The following is a 10,470-nucleotide window of genomic DNA, read 5'->3' on the forward strand; positions in this document are numbered from 1 at the left end:
GGGGGGGGGGGGGGGGGGGGGGGGGGGAAGGGAAGGGAAGGGAAGGGAAGGGAAGGGAAGGGAAAAAGGAAAGGAAGAAAGCCATGAAAAAACAGCCTGAGGCTCAGGGAAAGGGATGGATAGACATTAGTTCCTACCATCAGGCACAATTCCAGAGAGGAGTGGGAAAGTAGGGGGTGACTGTAAACCCCAGTGGGGGGTTCCTGAGGAATTACTAGGCCCTCAACTCTCAAGATAGAACAGAAAGACATGCAGCCAAGAATGGCAACAGTGGTCAGCCACAGTGCTGCTAGCATGCTCCTGCATCCAAAGAGAGGCAAGAAGAAACACAAGGAGATGGTCAGTAGCACTGAGGCTGTCTGGGGAAAAAGAGATTAGAATTTCCCTCTGTGGGCCTCAAGGGTAGGAACTCTCTAGACCACAGAACTACAAGATAGCTGATCTGTGCATTCATGTGCCCTCCCCAAGAAGCAACCAGAACAAGAGTGGGTAGAAGGAAGGTGCTGGATAAATCTATGTTGGATGGATGGATGGATGGATGGATGGATGGATGGATGGATGGATAACTGCCACACAGGATTACCTGGAGATAATTGTGTCTCAAGAAGTAATATATAAACAAGGCTGGGCTCGGTGGCTTGGGCCTGTAATCCCAGCACTCTGGGAGGCCAAGGTGGGCAGATAATCTGAGGTCAGGAGTTTTAGACCAACCCGGCTAAAATGGCAAAACCCCGTCTCTGCTAAAAATACAAAAAAAATTAGCTAGGCATGGTGGCTACTCAAGAGGCTGAGGCAGGAGCCCAGGAAGTGGAGATTGCAGTGAGTTGAGATTGCACCACAGCACTCCAGCCTGGGTGACAGAATGAGACTCCATCTCAAAAACAAAAACAGAAACAAAAGCAAAAAGGAGTAATACAGAAAGAGTATCACTTGGGCAGTCCATCACCTCCACCAGGAGTCTGGAAGGACAGATCCAGAAGCCAAGCAGAGATGCAGGCTGTATAGCTCCCTGGAGCCGTGGCCTCATAGGGAGGCAGCTGAGCAAGTTTGCAGAGGGTAGCCTCACTGGCTAAGATTCTACTCTTCAGTCACGTCCTGCTCCTGAACCAGGTACCATACCATAGGCCTTACTCAAGGCTCCAGTGTTCATATGTGCAAATGAGGAATGCTTGAGAATTTAGAGTTCTAAAGGACTTCAAGAGTCCTGAGGGAGTTTTCACAGTTTGCAAACTATAATATTTCAGTAGTTCAGATATTCATATAGACATTTTATATTATTACATTGTATTATAGCAATCCTATATATTATTATAATTGTTACATTATATATAATTCTTATAGATTCTATAATTATTATATATAACTGCAGATTCAACCAGCTGCAGATGAAAAATATTCAGAGAAAAAAACAATAAAAAATAACAATACAATGATAAAAATATTAAAACTGTAAAAAATAATGCAACTATTTACATAGTATTAGCATTGTATTAGATATAAGTAATTCAGAGATAATTTGAAGTATACCGGAGGATGTATATAGATTACACACAAATACTATGCCATCTCACGTCAGAGACATGAGCAGTCATAGATTTTGGTATTTGCAGGAGGTCCTGAAACAAATCTCCCACAGATGCCAAGGGAAAACAGTATATATGTATTATACATATATATATTATATACACCCACATATGCACATGTATGAATGTACCCACATACCCCACACACCTACACATTATAGTATGTCACTTAATGACAGTGATATGCTCTGAGAAATATATCATTAGATGGTTTTGTCATTGTGTAAACATTATATAGTTACAAAACCCTAGATGCCATAGTTTACTACACACAGAGACCACATGGTATAGCCTGTTGCTCCTAGGCTACAAACTTGTATAGCATGTTACTATACTGAATCTGGTAGGCAATTATAACACAATGTTAAGTGTTTATGTATCTAACCATAGAAAGGAGTAGCATAAACACAATATGAAACATTTAAATATTGTACACCTATATAGGGCAGCTCCATTATAATCTTCTAGGATCATCATATATGCAGTTGTTTATTGAAACATCATTATGTGCTATGTGACTGTACCTAGGGAGAGTCAAGGAGGAGAAGAGAGATAGAAGGATCATTTTAAGGAATTGGCTTACACCACTGTGGGAGCTGGCAAGTTCAAAATCTATAAGGCAAGCAAGCAGGCTGGAGATCAGGCAAGAAATGTTGCAGTCTTGAGATTGAAGGCTGGAAAGTTAGGGAGGATTTCTATGTTGCAGTCTCTAAGCAAAGATCCCTTCTTGTGAGGAAACCTTAGTCTTCACTGTGAAAGTCTTCAGCTGACTTGATAAGGCCCATCCACATTGTTGAGGATAATCTACTTTATTTATTACCAACTGATTGTAAATACTAATCACATCTACAAAGTACCTTCACAGGAACATCTAGACTGGAGCTTGACCAAACTACTGGTCACCATAGTCTAGCCAAGTTGACACACAAATTTCACCCTCAAAGCCACAACTCTGTCAGCTCTCAGAAAGCCCCTATGACCGAATAAACAAGAAGGTTCTTGGCTTTGAAGATGCCAAATTCTTTGGCCCCATTTCCAGACTCTGGCAAGGGGGAGATGCATTCTGGGAAAGAGAATTACCAGTTTGTAACACGCTGAAAAGATGCAAACCAGCCAGGAATGACCTTCCAACTGGGGGTGATTCACACACTCAGGGCAGGGCTCCCTGGGCAGCACCTTCTCAGTGCATTCCTGCACCACAGGCGTAGTCCCCCTGCCCATGCTCTCTGCACCTCCTGGGAAGTGGGGGAAAACCTAACCACAAATGATGAAAAGGAGCTCTTGTGTCATTAGGTGGGACTCTTGCTTCACCTGCCACACCCGGCTAGACCTGGACAAATGGATTCCATTGTCAGGTCATTGTAAATGTTTTTCCAGGCCCAAGCCATGCATCTTTTCTGATTAGTTACATTTTGGTGTGATGGGAAAGCACTCACATACCCCTTCCTTATGTGGGCCAAGGAGAAGTGTCTGGAATAGGCTGTGGGAGCCCTGGCCTGGGTGCCCACCTCTCCACAGCCTGGAACTGGCTGAAGCTCTGGAGACGATGCTGATTTAACGTGATGACTGAGTCACGCCCAAGCCTGAGAAACCGACCCGTCCTTTTAACATTTTATTTTTCCTTTTTAAACAAGGAATCTGTTGTCTTCTCCAGACATGGAACACCTTTCTACCTTGGAGGCTGCTCACACCCTCATGACAGGAGTCAGCGGTAGGTTCAGTGCAGGTTGTTTTATTTTTCATTCCCCCATCGGTGAACAACGAATGCTAGAACCAACCCACAGAGTCCTTGTGACAGTTCCATAATATACTGGAGACAAAGTGCATGACATAAAGCGTGTGCTGAACATATTCCCTTTCCTCTTCCTTTCCCTTCCTTATCATCTACGTAATGTTCTTGCTGCAATGTAACACCCAGTGTGTTGTCCCATTGACTGATAGGACAGCCCCTCGAGACAAGCACTGACGGTCCCTGGCTGAAAGAAGTGGAAACTGGGAGTCAGTTTGCCATCCTTCTGGACTTGGGATGGACTGTAGGAGTACCTGCTTTGTTCCCAGATTTATGCATTAGCTAGCACACTCAGGCCTATTTTGCAATATCACACAGATCAGGAAAAACAGAGGAAATGGTTGTCAGGTAATATAACAACAACCAACCAGGACAGGCAGGCAAGAGAGAGCTCTGGGGCTGCTGTGGGTGAGGCCTGGGCACAAAACAGGGTCACAGAAGCGGCTGGAGATACGAAGTTCAGGGCCAGGATTACAGTGGGTATGCAGGGGAGCTGAGGAGAGGCGTGAGGACCTGAGCCAAAGGACAGAGGGTAAAAAGAAAAGGCCACCTTACACAGGAGGAAGTGACTATGAGATTCTATAAACACGTCATCAGCTGAGAGAGGAAGGTGGCTGGGAGAGGAGGTGTGTCAGAAGAAAGGCAGCTCCTCCACCCTGGAGGCTGTGTCTAAGCCACCATCGTCTCTTGCCTGGAGTATTGCAACAGCCTTCCAACTGGTCTGCCTGCTTTCAACCTTGACACAACCTTGGCCTCCACAAAGCAGCCAGAGAGCCTATAAAGACAAGAGGCAGCTGCTCCTCTGCACAAAACCCTGCAGTGGTTCTACCCTGAGAGAAACCAAAGTCCTCACAGAGCCCTTGCAATGCCCTCTGGGTCCTTATGATCTACCTTTCCCATGTACTCACTCTACTCCAGCCAAACCAGTCACTGGGCCGGCCACACGCACACAGACACATGCCCGCTGTCTGAGGGCCTCTGCCATGGCCACTCCTCCACTAGAAATGCTCTTTCTTCAAAAATCTGCTGGCTGAACTCCATTGCCTCCTTCAACCCTGATCATATCCAGCATTCTTAATGAAGTCTACCCAGCATGTTGGATTTCCTACTGCAAATTTCCCCTGGCTCTACAGTCTTAATTTCCCTTACCTGCTCTTCTTTCACTTTTTTGTCCATACATTTTTTTTTTATTTTTTACTTTTTATTATCTATATTTCATTAGTAGAATGTAAAATCCTCACAAAGGCAAAAATTTTTATCTGTTTTGTTCATGACTATCTCCCAAGATCTGAGAATGGTCCCTGACCAATAGTGGGTGCTCCATAAACATGTGCTTGAAGAATGAATAAATGAATGAATGAATAAATGAATGAATAAAAATAGCCTTGAATCCAGATAGATCCTGGTTGTTTTGGTTTTGTTTTATGTAATTTCAACTTTATTTTCGATTCAGGGGGTATGTGTGCACAGGTTTGTTACCCGGGTATGTTAAGTGATGCTGAGGTTTGTAGTACTGAGGATAATAGCACACAATAGATAGTTTTAAAATCCTTGTGCCCTCCCTCTCTCCTTTCCCTCTCTAGTGGCCCCAGTGTCTATTGCTGCCACTTTATTCTCATGTGTACCTAATTGTTAGCTCCCACTTATAAGTGAGAATATGCAGTATTTGGCTTTCTGTTTCTACGTTCATTCACTTAGGATAAGGGCCTCCAGCTGCATCCATGTTACTGCAAAGGATATTCTTTTTTATTGGGTGGTATTCCATGCTGTATATATACCACATTTTCTATATCCAATCCACTGCTGATGGGCACCTAGGTTGATTCCATGTCTTTACTATTGTGAATAGGGTGGCGATGAACATACAAGGGCATGTGCCTTTTTGTAGACCCTAGTTTAAATCCCTTCTCCACAACCTTGGTGCTTCTCTTCTTGGGGAGGTATACTAAACTTTCCTTAGTGGCAGGGTTGGTACCTGCAGTTTTCTGACACTCAGCATGTGTTAAATATTCTACCTTAAGGATGGAGGCTGGGAGTGAAATAGCATTAGAAGAAGTTATCAGGGCTTTATCTTCAGATTCACATCGATGGCAAGTTTGCTGCTACAAAGCTGCAGTTTTGTAAGTAGCAAATTGTTATTTTCCTTGAATTTGTGCTAATCTCTGGCTTCTGGGAAATCTTTGATAAAAGGCAGGAAAGGGAGCCCCTGGTACTTGTTTCTTGGGGGACGTATTCCCCAGGAAAACCTACTCTCCTTATACTATACAGCCAGAGTCACCTCTTTGGGCTGTCAGCTAGAATCCTGCAGAGCAAAGAAAGCAAAAAGGCTTAAAATGGAGGACATGGACAGAGGCTTAAGCAGCCTGGGAGGAATTCTGCAGAAGAAAGTGACTGTTGTCCTTCCTTCTGAAGCTCCTTTTTGTTGCCCAGTTTGGCTGGAAGCAGCAGGGTCTGAACCTCAGCCAAGGGACAAAGGGCTTTTTTGGGTAAGAGAAGTATAATTATGGTCATGATGGGCCAAAACAGGAGGAAAGCATTTTATGGGGTAATAGGGCCTCCCAAATGTCAGAACTGGTGCCTGCAGGATGTAATTTAATTCTGTAAGCACTTACGAAGCACCTGCTTTTTTCCAGGCATACTCACATGATTGAGAGACAATCCCAGGACTCAGAGAATTCCCAAATTAGCAGAGGAGTCATTCATTCCATTTATTCATTTATTTATTTATTATCTTACTTCTTTGGCCATTAATTAAGAACAAGCTCTTGAAATAAGAGTCAGGTTTATTCATTAATTCGGTAAAGATTTATTCAGTGCCTACTTAGGACCCAAAGCTGCTCACTGCCTTAGAGAGAAAAAGGCAGACAAAATATAGATCTCTAACCTCAAGGACATAGATTGGTCAGGGTTTGTGGGGGGTGGAGGAGAGACAATGAACAATAAGCATAACAAATAAATTAGGTAGTTTGTTAGAAGCTGGCCAGTGCTATGGGGAAAAGAAAACACAGAGCAGGGCCAGGAAACTAGGAATTTTGAAGGCTGTCAAGGTGGACCTTACTGAGAAGCCTATAGGTGAGCAGAAACCAGGAGCAGTGAGGAAGTTGGGCAGGCCTGTGGACATGCAGTAGGGGAGGGAAAGCAATGCAGAGAGAGGGGCAGCTACAGAGAAGACCCTAAAGAGAGGCTATGCCTGTTCTCTCCAGGGCCAACAAGGAAGCCCAGGAGGTACGCAAAGAGTTGGAGGAGAGAGGAGTAAGAGAGTTATGGCTAGGGGCAGAGTATGCAGAGCCATGAGGGCTGTGGTAAGATTTCTGCCTTTATTGAGTAACATGAGTTGCCCTGGCAGGTTTTTGGAAGACAAGTGCCAGGATCCATCTCATGTTTTAATAGAATCATTCTTGCTGCTATGGTGGGAATAGACCTTAAGTGTACAACACTGGAGGCATGGAGACCTACTAGATGGCCATTGCAGCAATCCTGGGAAGAGGTGAATGCAGCTAAAGCCAAAATAGTAACAGTGGAGGTGATGAGAATGGCTGAATCCTGAATAGATTTTGAAAGCTGAAACAACTTTTGACGAATTGACTCTAGGGACTCCAAGAGAAAAGAAGGAGTTGATGATAAAGTCTAAGGTTAGCGGCCTTAGCCAAGCAGGACTGTTAAAGAGGCCTATTAAAGTGTGATCTTGGACAAGTCTCTAAACTCCCATGTTCTTCTTTGTAAAATGGAAAATGATAATATCAACATTATAGAGTTGTCATGAATATTAAAAGAGATAATACATGCAAAGCATTTGGCTTGTGAAGAGGGCACATAATAAAGGTAGATAACCAACTAATTAATCTTACAGCATGTTCAAGGCACCAGAACAACACTCTGAGGGATTTTGACACAGATGGAATATGCATGAGGTGGAATAGAGGGTGACTGAAACGAATAAGGAGACTGCAGTTTTTTTCTCATGATTACTCCTAACCACTTTACTACCTTTAGTAAGTGTCTTAGCCTCTCTCTATCTCTATTTCTCAATATGCAAAACAAGAGGGAAGTTTATTGACATCAAAGATCTGCAAGCAAATCCCCATGTGTTTTTTGCAAATAAAGTTTTATTGCAACACAGCCATGGTCAGTTTTCTATGTATTGTCTATGACAGCTCTCCTGCTACAACAGCATCGTTAAATAGTTATAACAGAGAATGTACAGCCTCCAAAGGTTTAAATTTCATCTGTCCAAGTACAGAAAATGTTTGCAGGTTCTGCTCTAGAGTATTGTTTTTCACATAGTTGTTAGGCATAGACTGACATGGGTAGGCACAGATGTGCCCATAGCCAGAGAGCCATGAAGTCTTTTCTTCAGATGAAATATTAGCCAGGAGCCTAATATATAGCAGAATAAATGGACTTTTGCCTGGCTAAAGAGTGGAAGAGGTAGAAGAGATATGAAAGGTGTCGATTCTATCTCAGCCTCTGACCACCCTGACATCCTGGGTCAACCCTGAGGGAGATCCTCTTTATCCTTAGAATGAAACACAGTTTGAAAGACAGAAATCTCAGATCATCTCTAGGAGCTATTTCAGATCTCTACTTATCAAGGAGACCATGACAAATAAACTAATAAACTGTATAGCTTGGATACCACTTACGTTAAAAGCCTCAAAAGTGCTTTTTCAGTTTTGAGAAATGAACTGAGAAGTTAATTTTATACTGGGTAAGGTCAAAATTCAATTTGGTTGTGGCAGACATTTTCAACTTCACGAGTTAGAGAGGGGTAGCATTTCCACATTGCTGACTTCTCCCTAATGATCAATTAGGATACTAAGTGTGTGCCTATTACTTTGTCTTAGCATATGGAACCCTTGAAAACTTTCAACTTCAATCGATTTTGACTCTTCTGAAAAACTTCCATCAGGAAGTATCTTCCCTACTCTAACTTCTATTTTTCTTCAGACTTGGACATCTGTGTGCTATAGATTGCATGTTGTGTCCCCTCAAAAGTCATATGTTGAAGCCCTAACTCCCAATATGATGGTATTTGGAGATGGAGCCTTTGGGAATTAATTAGAGTTAGATGACTTCATGAGAGTGGGGTCCTTATGATGGGTTTAGTGTCCTTATAAGAATCAGCAAGGGGGCCTGGCGTGGTGGCTCATGCCTGTAATCCCAGCGCTTTGGGAGGCCGAGGCGGGCAGATCACGAGATCAGGAGATTGAGACCATCCTGGACATCATAGCGAAATCCCGTCTCTACTAAAAATACAAAAGTCAGCTGAGCGTGGTGGCACACTCCTGTAGTTCCAGCTACTCAGAAGGCTGACGCAGGAGAATCGCTTGAACCCAGGAAGCAGAGGATGCAGTGAGCTGAGATCCCACCACACCTGTAATCCCAGTACTTTGGGAAGCCAAGGTGAGCAGATCATGAGGTCAGAAGTTCAAGACCAGCCTGGCCAGCATGGTGAAATCCCGTCTCTACTAAAAATTAAAAAATTAGCCAGGAATGGTGGTAGGTGCCTATAATCCCAGCTACTTGGGAAGCTGAGGCGGAGAATTGCTTGAACCCAGGAGGCAGAAGTTTCAGTGACCCGAGATTGTGCCACTCCAGCCTGGGTGACAGAGTGAGACTCCATCAAAGAAGAAGAAAGAAGAAGAAGAAGGAGGAGGAGGAGGAGGAGGAGGAGAAGGAGAAGAAGGAGGAGGAAGAAGAAGGAGAAGAAGAATAAGAGGAAGAGGAAGAAGAAGAAGAAGAAAAAAGAAAAAGAAGAGGAGAGGGAGGAGGAGGAGGAAGAGGAAGAGAAGAATCAGAGAGCTTGCTTCCTTTTCCTCTTTCTCTTTGCCCTGCGAGGACACAGCGAAGATGGCTCTCTGCACCCCAGGAAGAGAGCTCTCACCAAATCAGCCATCACTCTGATTATGAAATTCTACCAGAATTCCAGAACTGTGAGAAAACAAATTTCTGTTATGTAAGGCACCTAGTCTATGGTATTTTGTTGCTAAGACACCGTACCCCCAGTCCAATTAGCTTACCAATTAGTCTCTTACCTTCCCATTCAAATAATCTTTGCAAATCCACATCTTACAAGAAATGTTGCTGATTTAACTGATGATCTCTCTTTAACGATAGTCCAAAATTGACAACCACCTGTTGGTCAACATCAACAGACTCTCCAACACAAATATTCTATTACTAATGTCCAAAACAATTAACAACCCATTTCCTCCTCCATACTCATCCTCCCATCCTCACTTCTATTAATGTCACCAGCATTCTCTCAGTCACCCAAATTAAACTTAAGATTGTATTTTATGCTCCTGATCCTCTGCCCCACAAATGCAATTGACAGTATTTATTTTACCTCCATTATATATTTTGCATTCAGCTCATCTACTTCATTTCTATCACCATTTTCTAGCTCAAATCTTGATCACCTCTCCCTTATTATATTAAGTCTTCTCATTCATGTCTGGTTTCAATTACTCTCTCCTCAAGTCCTCTTTCATAAGACTTCCAGATAAATCATTTTAACTGCAAATCTGATGATATCATTCCTCTATTCTCCATCGCTGGTATAATAAAGTCAGACACTTGTTTCTTACTTCAACCTAAATTTGAATTCTATCTACCTTCTTATCTTTAATTCTCACTATTCCTCTTAACATACTTGCCATGCAAATTTGAAGGAGATAGTCACTCTCTACTGAACCTTGCCCTTATTTTCCTCTGGCTTCTTCCTGTAATACCTCCTTGAGCTTTGCTGCACATCCAAATTTTCCAAGGTCCAATCAAGATTTTACTTGATGGTGTCTCTTCTGGTCCCCTCTCTCTCTCCTTTAAATACTCTCAACATTTTAACATTTACTTAAAAATATACTTATATATGTGTATATATGTTTATTTTATATATTTACATATATTTTAAAAATATGTATACACACACACACACACACACCATTCCTATCAGAAAAAGATTCATTATAGGTAATAAATGCTGGGTATTCTAAACATTATTATCACCTTCACCTATATGTGTTTCATATGAAGTGTCACCTAATACCAGAGTATGGCAGAGATGGCTTACTCTTCACCCAAAATTTCTACTCTTTC

The sequence above is a fragment of the Sapajus apella genome, unplaced genomic scaffold, assembly GCF_009761245.1.
Source record: "Sapajus apella isolate SASKATOON/1434 unplaced genomic scaffold, GSC_monkey_1.0 scaffold5, whole genome shotgun sequence".
Lineage (NCBI taxonomy): Eukaryota > Metazoa > Chordata > Mammalia > Primates > Cebidae > Sapajus > Sapajus apella.